The sequence below is a fragment of the Gossypium hirsutum genome, chromosome A06 (assembly GCF_007990345.1).
Source record: "Gossypium hirsutum isolate 1008001.06 chromosome A06, Gossypium_hirsutum_v2.1, whole genome shotgun sequence".
Classification (NCBI taxonomy): Eukaryota; Viridiplantae; Streptophyta; class Magnoliopsida; order Malvales; family Malvaceae; genus Gossypium; species Gossypium hirsutum.
Genome location: NC_053429.1, coordinates 8,570,416 through 8,590,822, shown reverse-complemented (window position 1 = coordinate 8,590,822; position 20,407 = coordinate 8,570,416). Strand labels below are relative to the sequence as shown.

Genomic DNA, 20,407 nt, shown 5'->3' with positions numbered 1-20,407 from the left:
TTAAATGATTTCTTATATAATTGTAAAAGAGATAATCTTAATTTGAATATATTAAACTTATGATTATAGTTTAAATTATTTAAGAGATAATAGATAAACTTTATATATATATTAAATGGTTTAAGATTTAATTTAAAAATATTTTGATATATTAAAAATAATTCAATTCAGATTAATTCCTCTACACTTAATTTATTTAAGTGAAATTTAAACTTAAAATTTAGTCCTTATATTTTAATTTGATTAGTTTTAGTCCCTGTATTTTTCAAATCGATCAAATTTATCTTTTGTACTTTTCAAAATTTAAAATTTTAGTCAAGATCACTCAAATGATAGCAATTATATATGTTTGGTTAAATTCTACTATTAGTCTTGATATTGTGCGTAAAGTTGTAGGTTGAGTTCATGTTATCCAATTAGATCATTCTTGGTCCCTATACTTCTCGAATTTTGAAATTTTAATTTTGACACAAATGACAACCATTAAATCCGTAACTGGCTTTTTGTGAGTAATATGTTTGTTACATTAGATTTTAGAAATAGCAAAACTTAATGAATTTAATAGCTACCATTTAATTAATACTACAATTTCAAAATTTCAAAATTACAATGACTAAAAAATAACAAAATTAAAGTAAAATGACTAAATCCACAACTTACATATAATTCAATAACTAATAGAAAAATAATAATAATTAAAAATATTTAACTTGTTTATATTTAAAAAATTAATAAATATCAAATGAAAATAACATGTATATATTTATAAAAAAAAATTAAAACAATACCATTAGGTTTAAGTAAATTTACGTTAAGTATTTATAAATTTAATTGGAAATTTAACTTAAACGGGGTCGTTTTCCTTTTTGAATGTTTTCTTTTTCTCATGCCCGACACTAAAACCCCTAATTTTTAAAGTCATTGAATATATATTAATAAAAAAATATAATTGTTTAACTTAAACATGATTGTGCTTTAAGCATGATATTAATATATTTTATTTTTATTCAAGCCTCACTTCATTCAATATATGAGCCTAAAGTTTTATCTAAGTATGCCCATATTAATAAAAGGCTTAACCTAAACCCAATTTAATATATATATTTATATTATTTTTAATTTAATATTTAATATCCTATATATGTAATTGTATTAAAATTTTTAATTTATATTTATTAAAATTTTATATGTAATTGTATTAGCATTTTTTAATGTTGACATTGTAGTAATATATAATATTATTATAAATTTAATTTTTATGTATTATAAATTTTATAATACATAAGAATTACATAATATACAAAACATTATAAAAATTATATTTTTACAGTTTGTGCATATAATATACGATGCAATTTTTTAATCCATTTACATTTTATGCAAATTTTTAATCCATTTACATAATATACGCCAGTAATATCCATTTACATTTTTCTCCAAAACCCTAGCATTTGCCTTAACACATTTTTATCGCCTCACATTCTCTGTTTTCACTTAGTTTCTGATTCTTCACTTTCATTACTTCAAACTCTCGCAGCGATGAGACCTCCAAGAGGTAAGTAACCAACGTCTCTTACGTTTCCTATCATTTTTAGTTACAGACTCTCGTTATGGCATTCCTAATGGTTTAATCATGTTTCAGGCCGTGGTGGTGGTGGGTTTAGGGGCAGAGGTGATGGTGGAAGAGGGAGAGGAAGAGGAGGTGGTGGAAGAGGTGGTGATAGGGGCGGTAGTGCCATGAAATCCCGCGGCAGACTGGTGTTTTATTGTTTCTGTTTTCTTATAGTTCGATGGAACAAAAAGATTCTCCAACTTTAGTTGACAAAAACTTTCCTCTTTCCTCTTTTCTCTTGTCACTGTGAAACCATTCTTTCGCTAGATCCATAGAAGTTGTTTATTAACTAGAACTTGGTTTTCTGTATTCTTGTTTACAATTATGGCTATCGGTTCTTGCTGTAATGTTATAGAGGAAAAAAGTAGGTTCTATTTTATCTATTTTCTTCATTGTGTTAAACCAGAAATATTATAAGGAATGCAGGATGAAATATTATCTACTGAAGTAATAAAATAGAGTTCATTAGTTTTCATTCTTATTGAGAATCAAATATGTGAGTTGAATCCTAATGCTTTCAGGTTGTGAATTATGTTGTGTAAATTATACTAGGGTTCCAAGTTCCAACACCAGAAGTCCAATGTTGCTGTTGTTGATTTGTGGAGGAGGTAAATTGGTCCTTTCATACACATTTAATATTCTTTATAGGGATAGACACAGTGGTATTCCCAGTCTGACTTTGTTTAGTGGGAGAAAATATGATGATTAGCACTCCGTCTACACTTAAACAACAGCTTTTCTAATTATGCTGGAAATGGCAATGGCAATGACAAGGAAAATGTTGCTGGGGTTTTGGAGACCAATGGGGATCTTAAACCCAAATTCCAAGGGGAAAAACGAGCTATACAGGTGCATCAATTCTCTTTGATATAATTTTAGCCCTTTGTGCTTAAATCTTGTACTATTTCAACTTTAATTTGTGTTATGATTATTGTTCTTTTAATTTCTAACATTTTCCTTTCTCTTCCTCCGTAGCCATAGAATTTGCTGTTTTCTGTTGGTTTTGGGATGAAGTAGAAGCTCTCTTTAAAAACCATTCTCTGTTTGACTCACGTTATCTCCCTAGATATTTTTCTATGATTTTATATTATATTTTAGTTCTTGATATTAATTCAGTTGAAAAATGATTAAAAATCATTTTTTTACAAAATATCAAATGCCATATAGAGTGTCTTTTTATCTTTGAACTTAAAGTATAACTTCAATTAAAGTTTTTTTTTTTTCCGTAATGTTTTGTTTTGTAAATATAATTTATATATTGAAATTGCGAGATCTTATATAATATATGTCTTCATTCCTTTGCAACCTTCATCTTTAAATAAATATACATCCACACACGCATAAACACATATATTTTTTCAGTTTGAATTCATATAACTTATGTAGAGAATTGGGAGAACCCTGTCATGTTGGATGCTCCCGTCTCTAGAGGTGTTGTAGCTGCTGAAGCTGGTTCACTTACTTTCATGGTACGAATTCATTTTTGATTACCTTCTTTTTCTAGAGTTGACCTATTATATATTGTTTTCCATTGAATGTATATGGACACTCATTAAACTTCTTCCCAACCTTCTTTAGTTCTTCCCGAGGATAGGAGTCTACTAGTAAATATTTTTCCAATTATTTTAACCTTGTTCATGAGTTTACTGTTTAGTATCAATTTCATTGCAAGATATTATAATTTTTACTTTATATTTTCAATGATGCATGTAAGATTAGTTGCCACAGAAGTCTGGTATTTTAGAAACACAAATGATATTAGGTTGGCAACACTTTTAGGTAGTATTAAACTTATGATAAAAAATGCCATGTGATCCAGATTGGTGGCTCTGAAGATGTGTATCTTGCTGCCAAATCCTTACTCCTCTCGATGGGAAAAGAGGAACTGCAAGAGGCTATTGATTTTATATCTCTGTTCGGGTAAAGTGGGCTTTGTGCTTCAGTCAAAGCTGCCTTGGTTCTTAGTGGTAGTATGGGTTCTATCTAATTCAAAAATGAGAAAGAAAAGGAAAGAATGGGCAGATAATGTATCTTTCAAAAATGATGAAAGTGCAACGAGTAGAGTCAAAACTAAGAGTGTTTTGTTTCAAGATTCAGTTCCGAACTCAGGTTTGGCGGTATCTCCATAGTAAATCTGATTTGATAAATTTACAATATTATTCAATAATTAATCTCCTTGTTTCTCCTTTTTCTTTTATTGAATCACTTGTTTATCCTCTGTTCTTACATTTTTTTACCACCTGCAGGTTTCTGAATTTAAAAGGAGCTTAAATACTGTAAATTCTGCATGTAATGAGGTATATCATTAATGTTGTTGATGACGGTAGTGTTTATTCGTTCTTATCTTACAACTTTTGTATTGGTTATATAGGTACGAAATTTCCTTAAATTGAAGGATCTCATGAAGAAAATTCTCTATCTAGGAAATACATTGAACCAAGGAACTGCAAGGGGTAAGTGGCATTCAATTTCTCCTTTTAGCTTCAGTCTTTGATGCTACAATTGCAGCTTGTAAAAAGATTATGCAGAGAAAATATTACTAGCTAAACCACATGTAATGTATTACTAAAACCAATTAAGGTTCGCCTGTCCAGTCCTTGCATTATCTAAGAATTGGGTAATATTCAAACCGATCAAAAACTAGTTATTTATTGAACAGGTAAAAAACCAATTATTTTTTTCCCCTTTTTCTTAAATTAAAGACCATGCCATTAAGGTAAATGCTTATTATTGTTAACTATTAATTATATTAACTATTTATTTTACATTAAATTAATGTTTAAATATAAAAAATAAAATAAGAAACAATCAAACCAACTGGTTTAACCTGTGGTCCAGTTTCTTTAACATTGGCATTTATGTCCTTTAATGTCGAACTTCTACATTTATGTCTTTCATTTTGAATTTTTAGATGATAGTAGTGTCAATCAATTCTTTGTCCCTTGTTATGCTATTAGTTCCTTTGTTTTGCATTTTCTTTTTTTCTTTTTTTGCCAAAGCCACTTGTCCCAGGTGTCATGTTTTTTTATGCAACTTTAAATTTAAAGTTGAACTCAGGGAAGAAATAAAGATAAAAACAACTAACATAGTGGATCAGGAAAATGCTTTGCCATGAGCTGCTTTCTGTTTGACTTGTTTACGTATCTAAATAATAGATTGTTTGAGGATAGGCCATGGATTTGGTGATATTTTTTATTTAAACTATGTAGGTTTTAGATGCAACGCCTGTAAATGCAAAGGCACATGATTAATAACATGATCAATGATTTTTGTCGAAACAAATTCTAATTCTTGCATATATGATTAATAACATGATTAATAACATGATTAATGGTTCTTCAAATTTTCCAAATGTGTCTTTAAGGTGCTCGAAAATGTCATATTAATGTTGTCCATATATGATTTGAATGCTGGAAATTTACAGCATTTAGTTTCCTGCTTGAAGTTGATTAAACCATGCTGTAAATGCAAACATTTATATGCTGTTCACATGCTAAATTAACCATTAGTGAGCTTAAAATTCATCTATTCGAATGTGTTAAATTCATTGTTCAATGTGATGTTATTTCTGCTAATGTATTGAGTATATTAAGTTGTGCAATTTGATGTTATATGTGGCGTTAATATTGACTTGTTAATTGCATATTTTATTATTAATTTGATGTTATATGTGTCATTCATTAACTTTTTTTTCTTTTTTCTCAGGTTTGAGTTTTTGTTGGATGCATGGTTCAGGATTAGCTGAATTCATGCATAGTAACGACTTGTTTAAGCTAACTGCTTATCTTAAAGTGTGCATTCTATCATTATTTTGTTCTATTTGTATTTTGTTAGATTTTTGGTGTAGTATGATAAGTGCGGTATTTTGTTTGGCGGGATGTATTTATATCATAGATTATTCTTCTTCTCAATTTTTGATAATGAATTTTAATTTTTTATATTTTTCAGGACTTTTTTATAATATTTTATTTTTTTTAATTTTTATGACCTTTAGCGGCGTTTTTTCAAATAAATGTCACAAAATTTAGCGGTGCCATCTATAGCGACGTTTTTTGCGGCGCTTGCAAAAGCGTCGCGAATAGTTTTAGTGGCGCTTAAAAGCGTCGCTAAGGCCTAAAAAAACGTCGCTAAAAATTAATTTTGCTGTAGTGGGAGTCCCATGATGCACGCTTCATACTCGGCTATATTGTTTGTGCAATCAAAATCCAACTTATACGTGAATGGATAATAATCACCATTTGGGGATACCAAGACTGCCCCAATTCCATTTCCCACTGCATTGGATGTCCCATCAAAGCTCAACTTCCAAGGATAATCCTCTGTAGCTGCTACACACATCAACTCATTATTTGGGAAATCAAAATTCAACGGCTCATAGTCTTCTAGAGCTCTACTAGCCAAAAATTCTGCTATCGCACTTCCTTTTATAGCCTTCTGGCTCACATAAACTATGTCAAACTCTGAAAGCAGAATTTGCCACCTCACCATTCTTCCATTCAAAGCTGTTGACTCTATCATATACTTCAGAGGATCAAGTTTTGAAATAAGCCAAGTAGTATGATACAACATATATTGCCTCAACCTTCGAGTCGTCCAGATTAAAGCACAGTACAATTTCTCAATTGGCGAATATCTCATCTCACACTCTGTGAATTTCTTGCTGAGATAGTATATCGCCTTCTCCTTTCTTCTCGACTCGTCATGTTGGCCAAGCACACATCCCATAGAATTGCTAAACATTGATAAGTACAGAATTAACGGTCTACCTGGATTAGGTGGAAATAACACAGGAACATTTAACCAGTATTACTTAACATTATCGAAAGCACTCTGGCATTCTTCATCCCAAGTAACTTGGTTGTGTTTTCTAAGGAGGCGAAATATAGGGTCACATTTCTCAGTTAATTGTGAAATAAACCGAGCAATATAATTCAACCTTCCAAGAAAACCCCGAACTTCTTTCTGAGTACGCGGTGAAGGCAAATCTTGTATGGCTCTAACTTTGTCTGAATCAATTTCTATTCATTTTTCACTAACCACAAAACCTAGTAACTTCTCCGACCTGGCTCCGAAAGTGCATTTTGCCGGATTAAGTTTTAACTGAAACTTCCTTAATTTCAAGAATAGTTTCTTTAAAACCTCAATATGTTCCTCCTCTGTTCGAGATTTGGCAATCATATCATCAACATACACCTTAATTTCCTTGTGCATCATATCGTGAAATAAGGTCACCATAGCCCTTTGGTATGTTGCCCCTGCATTCTTTAGCCCAAAGGGCATTACCTTGTAACAGAAAGTCCCCCACAAGGTTATGAAGGTGGTTTTGTCTATGTTTTCAGGATACATCTTTATCTGATTGTACCTTGAAAAATCATCCATGAAGGAGAATAACGAATATCCCGCTGTGCTGTCTAATAAAGTGTCTATGTGAGGCAGAGGGAAATTATCTTTTGGGCTAGCTTTGTTCAGATCCTTGTAATCAACACACATTCGTACCTTTCCATCATTCTTAGGAACTGGTACAATGTTAGCTACCCATTCAAAATATTCACCTCTTGTAAGAATCCTGCATCGAACTATTTCTTGACTTCATCCTTTATTCTTAATACAATATCTGGTCTTATTCTTCGCAACTTCTGTTGAACTGGTTTACAATCTTATCTTATTGGAAGACGATGCACCATAATATCAGTATTTAACCCTGGCATATCTTGATAGGACCATGCGAAGATATCTTTGAACTCACGTAACAACTCAATCAATCCTTGCCTTATATCATCAGCAATATACATGCCAATTTTCACCTCTTTCCCTTCCTCTAGGGCTACATTCTCTACTGCCTCTTTCTCATGTGGCATGATTTGTTTCTCCTCCTATTTCACCATCCTCAAAAGATCTAGAGACACATCACAATCTTGGACATCTTCAAAATCCTGTGATTCCTCTAAACACATGTCTTGCTCACGAGAAAAATCAGGATTTGTAATATCAACGCTCATGTCATTGATATCTAGGGATCTGTGAAGTATAAAGAATATACAAAGAATGAATGAACTTAAGAATAATTATTTATGTGCTATGAATGAAAGAATAAGAATTGCCAAAATTTGATGGAATATTGGTTGATAAAAATGAAACAATACTTGTTCAAATTGATAAAAGTTATGCTTTATTAAAAAATAATAGATGATTGTAAGCCCATTTCACAAATGAAATCCTATTACTCCTAGGCTCTAGAGTAACAAGAATGTTTCGAGAATTACTCTGAAAAATTCCTAAAGACTACAGGAAGTTCCTCCACAGTCCAATTGTTTAGGGAGCTTCCCGGTTCGTAAGGGCGAATGCCCTCAAGGTTTCCTTAATCAGTCCCTTCTTAATGTATGGCATTGATGGAATGATTTTCATTTCCAAACACCCCCATCTCCAGGTAAACTATCCCTCTTGATACAAAAGTCTAGGATATGTAAGAGAGCATCTTCTTTTCGTTCAGCTGTGACCCTTTTCTCTCTTTCTTTCTCTTTTTAACCTTAACTAATTAGGGTCCTTTTATGGATTTAAATGCATGTGATGTGATGCAATGAAAATGCATGAATGCAAAAGAAAAGGAGATGTTGATCTTGAATTCAATTTCATTAGAATAACTTTTCTAATAAACAGATTTCTTTACATGAAAGTAGATTACATATGCGGTCTTGCCCTTCATAGTCCAAGTAAACGCTGATCTTTTCTTTATGGTCGAATCTTGTAAATTCTCCAAAATATGCCTTTGCTAGTTCCTTACTGCTTAATCTGAGCCTCGATCTCTTGCTCGCTTATCTCCATGATACTCATCAAAAAGTCCCGGCTCTTGGATAACCTTTGTTGGCAATTAAATCAAGTCATGTATTCCTTCGTGGACTTCCGGCTTTCTCTCGTCATGCTCTTGGATAACCTTTGTTGGCTTGAATCTCTGGTAATTACATCATGTATTCCTCCATGGACTACCAGCTTTCTCTCGTCGTGTTTACTTGGACTATATTCAGATGACCGCACTATAATATACTTTATCAAGAAATTCATTTCCTTATGACAAACTATTCTATTTAGGAATCGAATTTCAAATCAACACCTTCTTTTCTTTGATGTAATGTAATGTAATGCAAATGCATGAATGCAAAAAGGTATCGATCTCGATTCAGTTTTATTTAAGAGAACGTTATTTAAGGAACAAAAGTCTTTTCATAAAACGGATTACAAATACGCTTTCACTCGTAGGCCCAAAGTCTTAACCCTATCTAATAACAAAGGTAACTCTCGTCCTCTATTTGAACTGCCCCGCTTTATATTGCCTTAGGACGAGTAATGGTGCATAGCCAACGACTCCCCAAATCCCAGGAAGACGTACCCAATCAAAACTGTCGCAGTGATAAAGGACTTCATTAGGAGTCATCCAAGGTTCTTTCTACAAAACCTCCTTCTCTCGAAGATTCTGAAGAATATCCATCCACCTTTCTTCTGTAATATCGTCTCTCCTTGGTGTAGTTGCTACTTCCTTTAAGGGGGAATAACCCTCAAAGAACACTCAGCAAGGAACCTTCACATTTGGGTGTGTCAATATCAAATCCCTCAAAATGGCCCACGGAATGCACTTACTATCGCCCTTTTGTTGCACTCGAGCTACAGCCTACTACTCACTCATCCCTATGATCATCACTAATTTCCTCACGAAAATTGGGAGACTAGTAAGCCTAACATAAGCCTTGTTACCTTGAATTCTCGGACAGCGAAGCAAGGTTGTATACTCCTCCAAAGTAGGCACTACATTTACCTCTCCAAATGTAAAGCAACTATAAGCAGGGTTCCAGAACTGTACCATAGCTCGAAATAGATGCTTATCTACCTTAATGTCTAGCAAATAAGAAAGATCTCCATAAGTCTGAAAGAAAAGCTGTCTAGCCTCGTCATCCCATTGGGCCCAAATGTCCTTCATCTCTCGAAAATATTCTGTGTCGAACTGATACGAGTAAAGTCCCACAACTCTGATGTATATCCCTCGGTGACACTATCTCCTTTCTCTAACTGGGTTTTCTCTGACCACGCACAAATGGAAGAGTTGTCCTCCACTTTAAGATATTCGTTCCTTATTACAAAACTTCCTAACTCAGAAATCGAACCTTGAATCGACACCTTTTAATGATGAATAATATGCGATGATGACAAAATAAAAAAACAAGTCAGTATCATATAAAAAGATGTAATAAACAAGAACTTATAAAGGTAGGTACTAAAGGTCATCACCATACTACCTAGAGCAAGCACTTAAAGTTCACTATATGCAGTTCAGTTCTAAAGCAAGGGTACCTAAACCAACAGATTCCTCGATCTTTACCCATTATAGGCTCATATGGACCAAGTTCGGTTTAGGAGGATACATTTCGCTATGACCATACGGAGATGAAAATCTCACGAAGACATAGGTACAGATATATCCTGGAAGTAATCCACTAACTCATGCGGAGGTGAAAACCTCATGAAAGCTTAGCTTCTCACTCCCACTTAAGGGTGTGACCACAACGGTCATGCAAATGCAATGTGTGCGAGAAAAATAACATATACAGCAAACACATGAAAAAAAAATCATAGTTTTCAAATCGAGTTTTCAAATTTCGATAAAAGGACAGAAATCAATCAATTTTACGGCTTGACTCTCTTATTGGTCCCCAGTGGAGTCGCCAAGCTATCGAAACCATTTTTTAAAGGGATGTTTGAAAAATGGGGATCGACTACTGAAAAACGAAAACGGGAGTCGCCACCAACCTTTTTAGGTGTGATTGGATCACCTTATAAAACGTTTTGGTTTACGAAAATTAAGAAAACAAGTTCAGGAGTCGGTTACATACGAGGAAGGATTAGCATCCTCGCAACGCCTAAAATTGGTACCAAATTGAATAGTTTTTTGTCTTAATGTCAAAAATTTGAAAAGATTTAAAAATAGGATCTATTTTTTAAAACCGGAATTATTTAAGTTGAAAAATCTAGATTCCTTAGCTCCGAAAGAATACAAACATCACATCTAGCATGATAGGACACGATATTCTTAAACTCTCGTAACTGAAATCATCTCGTGATTTACAAAATCTATTTAGAAGGATACTTTAGGGATTTAGACAAACGGGAAATCGCAACCCAGCATGTTAGGGCACTATTTTCCGAATTCCTAAATACGAAAAACATTGCCTCATTTTAGAAAAACTTTTGGATAAAATATGACAATTAAATGAAATATATTTTTTAGAATAATGATTTGAGTAAAATTTAAAAAAAAATAATTTCCTAAGAGTAATAAAAAAATTATTAAAAAATGAAAGAGTTTGATATGATACTAAAATTATTAAAAAATTAAAATATATAAAAAAATAGGGAAACATGGATTAAATCAAAATAAAAAGGGTTGAAAAACGAAGATGAACAAAGAATAAAATAAGAACAAACTGTAGAAAATAAGAACGTAAGTGGGAGAGAAATTTGAGTGAAAGCTCTCAAAAAATTTTATTGTTTCCCAAAACTCCAGTGTCTTTACAATGAAGAGAGAGGCCTCTATTTATGGTTGAATCTCCTCAAATCCAACGGTACAGATCAATTACATCAATGGTTAAGATTAAAAGGTATCTACAAATTAAATCTCTAAGATTACAAAATCATATCTTCTAAGATTGCATATCATATCTAAGATTGCAATCATATCTAAGATTGTATCATATCTAAGATTACATATCATTGAAGATTATATTTCCATATGAGTCAAGCTTGTAGATGGACCTTAAATCTTTTCAAGTAATGGGCCATTCTGATCGGGCCAAATTATATTTGTAATTCTGGACTGAACTTGGACTTCGTTTTTTTTGGACTTATTTCTGGGCCAGGGCAAAATTGAATGTCTACAGATATGCATAAATAAATTTAGAAATAATTATTTGTAAAAAGAACATGCACTTAATAATGCATTTAAAATTAAATTAATTTTATTAGAAATTATATATAGTAGATTTAAGAACATACTTATGTTTAAAATATATGGATTTCGTAATGTATATAGATCAAATATATGTACCAATATATATAAGTATAAAAATATTTTAAACATGTATACAAAACATATTAAAATAACAAAAATATATGTTAAAATATAAGGATAGAGTCAAAAACCATTACATGTATGAAATAACATAACATTAATAATATACATGGACTAAAATTAACTTTAGTACCAATATTATATATATACCAATGTAAAAAAACATTTATGTATATAAAACAAAAGTTTACAAAATGTGAAAATGATAGGACATAAATAAATCTGCAATAATAATAAAAAAATTTCACCAAGGTAATTGAAAATGTAAAAATAAGTTAACAAGAGTAAAAAAAACTATAAAATAGAGACTTAATTAGAATTAAATTAAAACAAAAGGGATAATTTGAAAATAAAATGATAATGATAAAAAGGGGCCAACATGCAATGCGCGCGAATGCAGAGGGACCTAGACTGGAAATATACCAGCTCCCAAAACGCAGTCTTAAAACGAGGGCCAAATTGCAAACACGCGCAAATTACAGTACCAAGTTTAAAAACCAAAAAAAAAACAAACAGAGGGCAATTGAACACCCGTGCGAAGAGGAAGGATTAATAGCGCAAATAACCCTCATAGGCCCAAGACGCGCCGATCCGGACGCATTAAGGTCGGGTCACGGTTCTTAAACGGTGCCGTTTTGAAGCCATAGGAATTGGCCTAAAACGACATCGTTTCCTATGTTTTATAAAAACCAAAATTTAAAGAAACCCTAAGCTGATACTTAGCCATTTGAAAAGAAAACAAAACAGACTTAAGATCTCCCCCCCAATCTCATTCGGTCCGTCGTTCACCCACCATTCCACCACCATATCAGTGGATGATGGCGCGCAATAGCGTCCTATTGTCTTCCGTTTAGAACCAAGCCTCAAGGCCGTCGATTTTAGCCCTAAAATCCTATCTCTAACTTCGATTTCAACGAAGGAGATGAGGACTCCGATGGCTTGCATGCGAAGGTAAGCCCTCTCCTTTTCACTTTTTATTTCTTAACAAAAACAATAACAAATGACTCAAAGAGAAAACGAAACGGTTCACAAAAAGTTAAAGCAATTCGGAGAATAAAGAAATCACCTCTGCTATTTTGATTGCTTTTTTTTCTCTATTCTCTGTGTGTAAAAAAAAGATCAATACATTCTTTTGTGGCTTTATAGCCGATATATAAAAGAAAAAAATAAAAATACAATATTTTTTTTGCTTTTTTGCCGTTGTTCTCTTGTTCGTTTGCAGGTATTGGGTACGGGGCGTGTGCTGGCACTTGGCGTGAGGCGTATGGAGGCGCGCGTGGCGGTCGTACGGTGCTGAAGGCTGGGGCTTGGCTGCGGCGCAAGGGAGAGAACCCTAGGGTTTCTGTTGTTTTAATTTTTTTGGCCTGTTAGGCCGTATAATCTTAGACTAGGGTTAGTACTAATTTTGGGTTTGTAATTTCGACTTTGATGATGAACTATTGGATTTTTGTTTATTTATTTGGTCTTTATTTTGGTTGTTGGGCCCCGAGCAAATCGGGCTTTCTAGAACATGATTTTCCTCTTTCTCATCAATCTACGTAATTATATAGTTTTAGTATAATTCGACATTATTTTCTTAGTGTTTTCGTACAGTTAATTTCCATGAATTTTTTTTTTCTAAATTGTCGTTTTAGGCAATAACAATAATGAGTGCTAAATTGTTGGTTAGTTAACCTTTGTGAAATCGTTATCTAGAAATGACACAAGTGATTGACATTAACCAAAAAAACAAAGAAGATATTTTACGTATAAACATGTCATTGTTATTTTGTATAATTTCAATTCTCACTTTGTAGATGAGAAACAGGGAAAATACCATTTCTTAGTACAACAAATTATATAATAATTATTTGTTGGTTTTCGCACAATTATCGATGACAGCAAAACGTCCATCTCATTTAGCGGGCTATTTTATCAATCTAATTAAAAAAATTAATATTTATAAAAATTATTCTAATTCAAAAACATTCATTAAAATAACTTAAAATGAACAGTATAATTGAGTTATGAAAAATAGATAGCCGACACTATTTTTTAATTAAAAAATAAATTTTGAGGTTTTGGACACTATATGACCAGCACCATGTATTTTCTTCGGTGCTAGCACATTAATATTGATATCTCTTTATCTAATTAAAAAAATATTTTTTTAAGTATAGTGGTGCCGGTCAACAAAGGACCAAAATCACCCAACAAAAGAAAAAAAAGGGAATATTGCAACATAAACTCCTTATTTTCCCATCTTTTTTATTTCCCAAATTTAATTACATATTTTATATTTTAAAACAATATTGAACTACTTATCATATTTGTTAATTATTATTGCATCACTCACATTATTATTAAATTTAAAAATTAATTTAAAATATATTGAACTACATATCAAATTTTTGAACCAGGTTCATCTTTGTAAATATCAAAACTTTTTTTGGATTAGATTGGTAAAATAGCCCCTTTAGCGCATATCGTTTGACTACCCCATTTTCCAACAGGGTTTCTGACTTTTTCGGTACGATTTTTGGTAGTGGTAGAAGATAAAATTTGAGATAAAACCGAGTAAAGATACATCATGCTTAATACCAAACCTGTTGAGGAGCTCATTGGCTCCAAATACACGATACATAAAGATTTCTTTTGAAAGAATCAGAAATCTCTCAAAAAAATAATATATTGAACAAGGAAGACGAGGGCAACTAACTAATTCATGTTGTTGAGAAGGTAATTCAATTACCTTACATTATATTCTGAATTTTGTTGGACAAATTTTTTAAAATAATTTACAATTAATTCTGTAATAATTTACAAGGGAGTAGTTTAGATAGAAAAACCTATACGCTTTTTACCCTCTCTATATCTAGAGCTGAAGCTAAATTGAAAAAGACAAAAAGAAAAATAGTTGTCATTTCCTAACCTGTTTTAATTTCTATACTTAACTGCGCTGAGCTTCTGCTTCGTACAAAACCGGAGTTGAATCAATATTTTGTATGGTATTGGTGAAGGAGGCATTAGGAAGAAGAGGAAATGGAGAAGAGAATTTGGGAGCCGATAAAGACAAGGAACAATCAGACAAGGAACAATCACCCTATGTCTGTTTCTTAGGGAATGATATATTGGTTGTCCGAGAACTGCAAGTAGATGAGCAAATCCCTTTGAGGTTGTGCAATGCACATTGGCAGTTACGATGGTAGGGCCTCCGTTCGATCAAGCAGTCTTGCATTGAAATGCTTCCTTCGAAGACGCCCCGGAACATCATCTCAGCTGCTCCACTGCCCATTTCTGTCTCCTCTCTCTTCCTTTCTTCTAAATTGAACTAGTATCTTTGAATGTAAGTGTGGTGAAGTTTGAAGTTAGATGTGTTACTTCCACGCTCATTGAAGTGAGTATATATAGAAGAGAGAGTTGAATCAAAGAGAGAATCACAAACCCTTTGCATTAAACGTTGAATACTAGAGAAATAATGAACATAGTTGTCCAACATTGATTTTGTTGTTCAAAGTCATGTTCTCCAACAACGTGTTTCTCTAGGACAAAGTTTCAGCTTCTCTCGTATTAGTTATGTTTCCAAAGAGAAAGGGAAAGCAAGAGTAAAAAAAGATCTTAGAAATTAGGGGAAGACTTGAGTGGGTTAGTTAGAGTTTAACATTGGAGTTTACATATACAAGGTTTTAATTTTTTTTTTGTCTTAAATCAATTTCCCGAAGTGGTTAGAGATTTGACTAAATTAGATTCTGGAACTTAGATTAACGGTTTTATTGTTTATAATTAATTTATGAAAATTACTAGGCAGTCCTCTCCAAGGAATAAAGAATTCTCTTGAGGGGTGGGTTCGTTGCATTGTCTTGTTTTCTTAAAGGGAAAAAACAAAGTTCATTTACTTTGTTGTAAATTCTAGAATGCCTTCGAAAGCTTGTCCTCCATGCACAATGACGGTACGGCTATGTTTTTTCAATGGAGGGGGAAAATAACATATTTTAATCTCATTCTTAATGTGTTTGTGAATGATTAATTATGTAAATTAGTAGATTTGATACTCCTAATCCTTTAAATTTTTGTTTCTATACTTAGGAGTGCATTTGGGAGCAAAAGGAGAAAAAATGAGCTAAAATCGGATAAATAGAGTTGTTTCTAGGATCCACACGGCCTGGGCATTTCCACACGGGCTGGCCACATGCCCATGTGCCAACCCGTGTCGACATCGCTCTCTGTTTCCTAAACACGCAGAAATACTCAATTTTTAGGTTTTCTGAGCATTCTAAAGTCTATAAATATGAATTAGAAGAAGACCTAAGGGAACACAGAGAAAATTGAAGAAGTCGCTCGAAGAACACCATCGAAGCCAACTCAGAAGCAGATCTCCTTCAAGATTGAAGATCTCCTTCAAGATTGAAGATCTCCTTTTAACTTCTTTTGAAGTTTTATTGAATTTATTTATGTCTTGTGGTTTTTCTAACTTTGAGATGTTGTTATTACATATTATGAACTAAATTCCCTAGATACCTAGGGAAGATGAAACCTATGATGAATCCTATTATTTGATTTCTGATTTACATGATAAATACTTGATTCTTGTTTTCAATTATGTATGTTTATTTCATGTTTTAATATTTTCGAGATATTAATTCATGTTTAATGTGCTTATTTCAGTGGAGCAATAATCCCTATTTAAAAGTATATTTGACATAATTGAGTGGAGTTGCATGCAATCCTAGAAATAGGACGACATAAATCTACCGGATTAGAGTCAAATCTAATAGGGGAATCCATAGATCGAATTAATGCGAAAATAAGGGTTTTAATTAGAAAGAGATTTCAATTAATCAACCTAGAGTCAATTATTCTTACTCTCGAAAGAGATATTAACATAATTTAGGGATTTTTACGGATCAAGATACAAGTGAATAAATCGTTTAATTCAAATTCAGAATAATAAGTGAAGTCTAGGTTGATTCTTTCTTGGATATTGTCTTTCTATTTGATATTCTTTGATTATTTCCAATTTCTTTTTCTGTTGCGTTCTTAGTTAATTTAAATTAGTAAATTTAGATTAAAAACAATCATCCCAATTTATCGGCTAAATAATAGAAAAACGATAATTATTAGTACTTTTAGTCCTCATGGATACGATATTCCTTACTCACCATAGTTATACTATTGTTCAATAGGTGCACTTACCTTTGTCATAATTATAGTTAGTTTAGTGACCATCAAGTTTTTGGTGTTGTTACCAAGGACTAAAATATTAGGAACACTTGATTTTTATTGCATTTTATTTTTGTTTTCTAATTTTTCTTTTATTTGCTTCTGGTAGGTTCCTTTAGTTTATGACTAGAAGAAACAGGTCAGGGCTATTACTATTTGATGGCGAAATTGAAAGTACAGCTCATAGAAATCGTAGAGAAGTAAGGCAAAGTCTACAGAGTATAGTAGACAAGCAAGATGATGTTATTATTATCACTGAGGAGATGAGTGATAATTAGAATAATCAGCTACCTCCTATGGTTGCTGCAAATCCAACAAATCTGAATCTTGCTCCTCGTACTATGTATGATTATGCCAAGCCCACTCTAACTGGGGCTGAATTGAGTATTGTGAAACCCACTATTGCTGCAAATAATTTCGAACTGAAGTTGAACACTATTTAGATGGTACAACAATTTGTTCAGGTTCGATGGTTTGCAAGACGAAGATCCAAATACTAATTTGTTCAGGTTCTTCCCTTTCTCATTGAGGAACAAAGCTAAACAGTGGTTGAATTATTTACCACGAGGTTCTATCACTACATGGGATCAAATGACCGAAAAATTCTTACTGAAGTACTTCCAACTAGCTAAAACGACCAAGTTAAGGAATGATATCTTTTCTTTCATTCAAATCAGCTTAGAAACCTTATATGATGCATGGGAGAGGTATAAGGACTTATTGAGATGGTGCCCTCACCATGGGTTACCTCTATGGCTATAGGTTTAAACCATCTACAACGATTACCTCTATGGCTATAGGTTTAAACCATCTACAACGATTTGAATCCCTCAACTAGGCAATTGATTGATGCAGCAACTAGTGGAACTCTGAACAATAAAAACACCTGAAGTGGCTTATACGTTTATAGAAGAGATGTCACTGAATAATTATAGTGGCAAGTCATGAGAACGAAGTCGATGAAAGTTGCCAGTGTTTTTAACTTAGATGCAGTCACCATGTTATCAAATCAGGAAGAACTTTTAAATAAAAAAAATTGATGGTTTATGTATTTCTAGTTAGGTACATCCGATGATGCAATGTGCTGTAAATGAAGGTGGAATAAATAATCCGAAATATTTACCCTTCGGTCCTAGCATGGAGAATAAGCAAATAAATTATATGGGTAATAATTCTAGGCCTCAAAATAACACTGGATGGAGGAACCACCCAAATTTCTCATGAAGTGGTCAAGGAAACTAGAGACCACAACCCCTTCCAAGCTTTCTGTAATGCCCCGTGCCCGAGACCGTTGCCGGAGTCGAACACGAGGTGTTAACGGACTTAATTCATTTACTTACACAGTTCATTTTAAAATTTCCAGACAAGCTGGCTAACTGCATCACAGTCACTTTAAAAATCATATCTCGAGTTTCGAAACTCGAAAACCAATTCCGTAAATTTTTCCTGAAACTAGACTCATATATCCATCTACAATGTTTTTCTATAATTTTTGGTCGGGCCAATTAGTACAGTTTATTAGTTGAAGTCTCCCCTGTTTCAGGGTTCGACTACTCCAACCTTCATGCATTATGACTTAGATATCTCCCTGTACAGGGCTTCAATACTTATGTCGTTTGTTTCTAATGAAACTAGACTCAGAAAGGAATCTGTACATATAAAGCATGACTTCTAATTATCTCTGGTTAATTTATGGTGAATTTCCAAAGTCAGAATAGGGGGTCCAGAAATCGCTCTGGCCCTATTTCACAAAAACTTAAACATCTCGTAAAATACGGCTCATATGGTCATTTCGTTTCTTCCATATGAAAATAGACTCATCAAGATTCGATTACATAATTTATTCATTATTTAATTACATTTCTACTATTTTTAGTGATTTTTCAAACTCACATCACTGCTGCTGTCAGCATCTACTTTAAGGTAAATTTCACCTATTTCATAGTTTCCATGATTCAACTAGCCATTTGACATATATAGCACCAAATATGATCGTGATTAACCATTCCAATGGCTAATCATTGCCAAGCATTTCCACACCTCTCTATAACCATATATATATACAAAATGATTATAACGCTACGCTCAAAATATATAAGCCATTTTCGCATGGCCATCCGAATATATATACATTACCAAAAAGGTACTTAATTAACAACAAAGGTCAGTCCCATACATGCCACTATCAAGGTTCAACTAAAAGAGTACCAGAAGGGCTTAGATAGTGTGGACGACTTCGACTTTGACACTCCCGAGTCCGATAGCTGACGAACAAAATCTATAAAACAGAGAATTAAAGAAACGGAATAAGCATTTAATGCTTAGTAAGTTTTGAGTAATGAAAGTAGTTACGACTAAAGTATAACGTTCATATGGCTAAATGAATAATTTCATATATGCATATTCTCAAAATCATACTTACTTCACGCTTCAACCAATATATTCATACACAGGGTATCAAACCTAACTAAAGGCCGGAAGTTCATTAATCAATTGAGCGAATACTATTTAAAAAGGAATCGACTTTTCTGTTGCATATACGAACATACCTTATCGTTTGGATTTTATGAGCGTATTAATTGAAATTTTTACAGCAAGATCGCTCACTTCCAAACCCAAGTATCTTCGGGATTTAGCCGGATATAGCAACTCGCACAAATGCCTTCGGGTCTTAGCCCGGATACAGTCACTAGCATAAATGCCTTCGGGACTTAGCCTGGATATAGTCGCTAGCACAAATGCCTTCGGGACTTAGCCCGGATATAGCAACTCGCACAAATGCCTTCGGGTCTTAGCCTGGATATAGTCACTAGCATAAATGCCTTCGGATCTTAGTCCGGTTATCATCTGAATAATCATGCACATATATCAACAAATCATAACACATCTATATTTCATTTTCATTACTAGAACTCAAACACAAGACACTTATCAACCATTACCATTTTCGGCTCAATAGCCACATACAAAGAGCATGATTTTGATTTGCTTCGTAACATGATCTCTATACACATTCGGCTGCCCGTCATAAGTATAAACTAATTACCTCAATATATAACTCAAGTAGAATCATTATATCACCGTTTATTTGTTATGCTTATATGCCATGACCTAATCAAATCATAAACTAAGTTCCATTACTCGAAAACTTACCTCGGGTGTTGTCGACGATTTCAACGGCTATTTGATCACTTTTTCCTTTCCCCTATCCAACTTTGATCCTCTAAGCTCTTGAGCTTAATCTAGAGAACCACCATAGCCGAATTTCTCCAAGCTCTTTCTCTTCTAGTTACGGCAATGAGGAGCAAAGATGAAACAACTTTGGTTTCTCCTCCCATTCACCACATGTTTTATTATTCTTAATACATTATTTTATTTTGTAAACTAATAATGCTAATAGAAAAATACATATTATCATCAATGACCCATACCATGGCCGGCCACTACTTATTATAAATGGAAATTTGACATGCAAACCCATC

At 33.0% G+C, this 20,407-nt stretch overlaps 1 long non-coding RNA gene and 1 other non-coding gene across 6 annotated transcripts; one reads left to right on the top strand and one right to left on the bottom strand.

Moving 5' to 3' along the window:
- The first annotated feature begins 1,375 nt into the window (after positions 1-1,375).
- On the top strand, positions 1,376-5,552 carry LOC107962560 (uncharacterized). 5 transcript variants are annotated; one of them, XR_005928369.1, is made up of 7 exons: positions 1,376-1,555; positions 1,643-2,461; positions 2,999-3,081; positions 3,432-3,721; positions 3,859-3,909; positions 3,984-4,065; positions 5,318-5,552. It is a non-coding gene; the product is annotated as an uncharacterized lncRNA (long non-coding RNA). The 5 variants fall into 5 exon arrangements; XR_001701674.2 differs by having other exon boundaries at positions 3,984-5,552; XR_001701672.2 differs by having other exon boundaries at positions 2,588-3,081; positions 3,984-5,552.
- Positions 5,553-17,564: 12,012 nt separating this feature from the next.
- LOC121231496 (small nucleolar RNA R71) lies at positions 17,565-17,671 on the bottom strand. Its single transcript, XR_005929554.1, has one exon. It is a non-coding gene; the product is annotated as a small nucleolar RNA R71 (small nucleolar RNA).
- Positions 17,672-20,407: the final 2,736 nt, after the last annotated feature.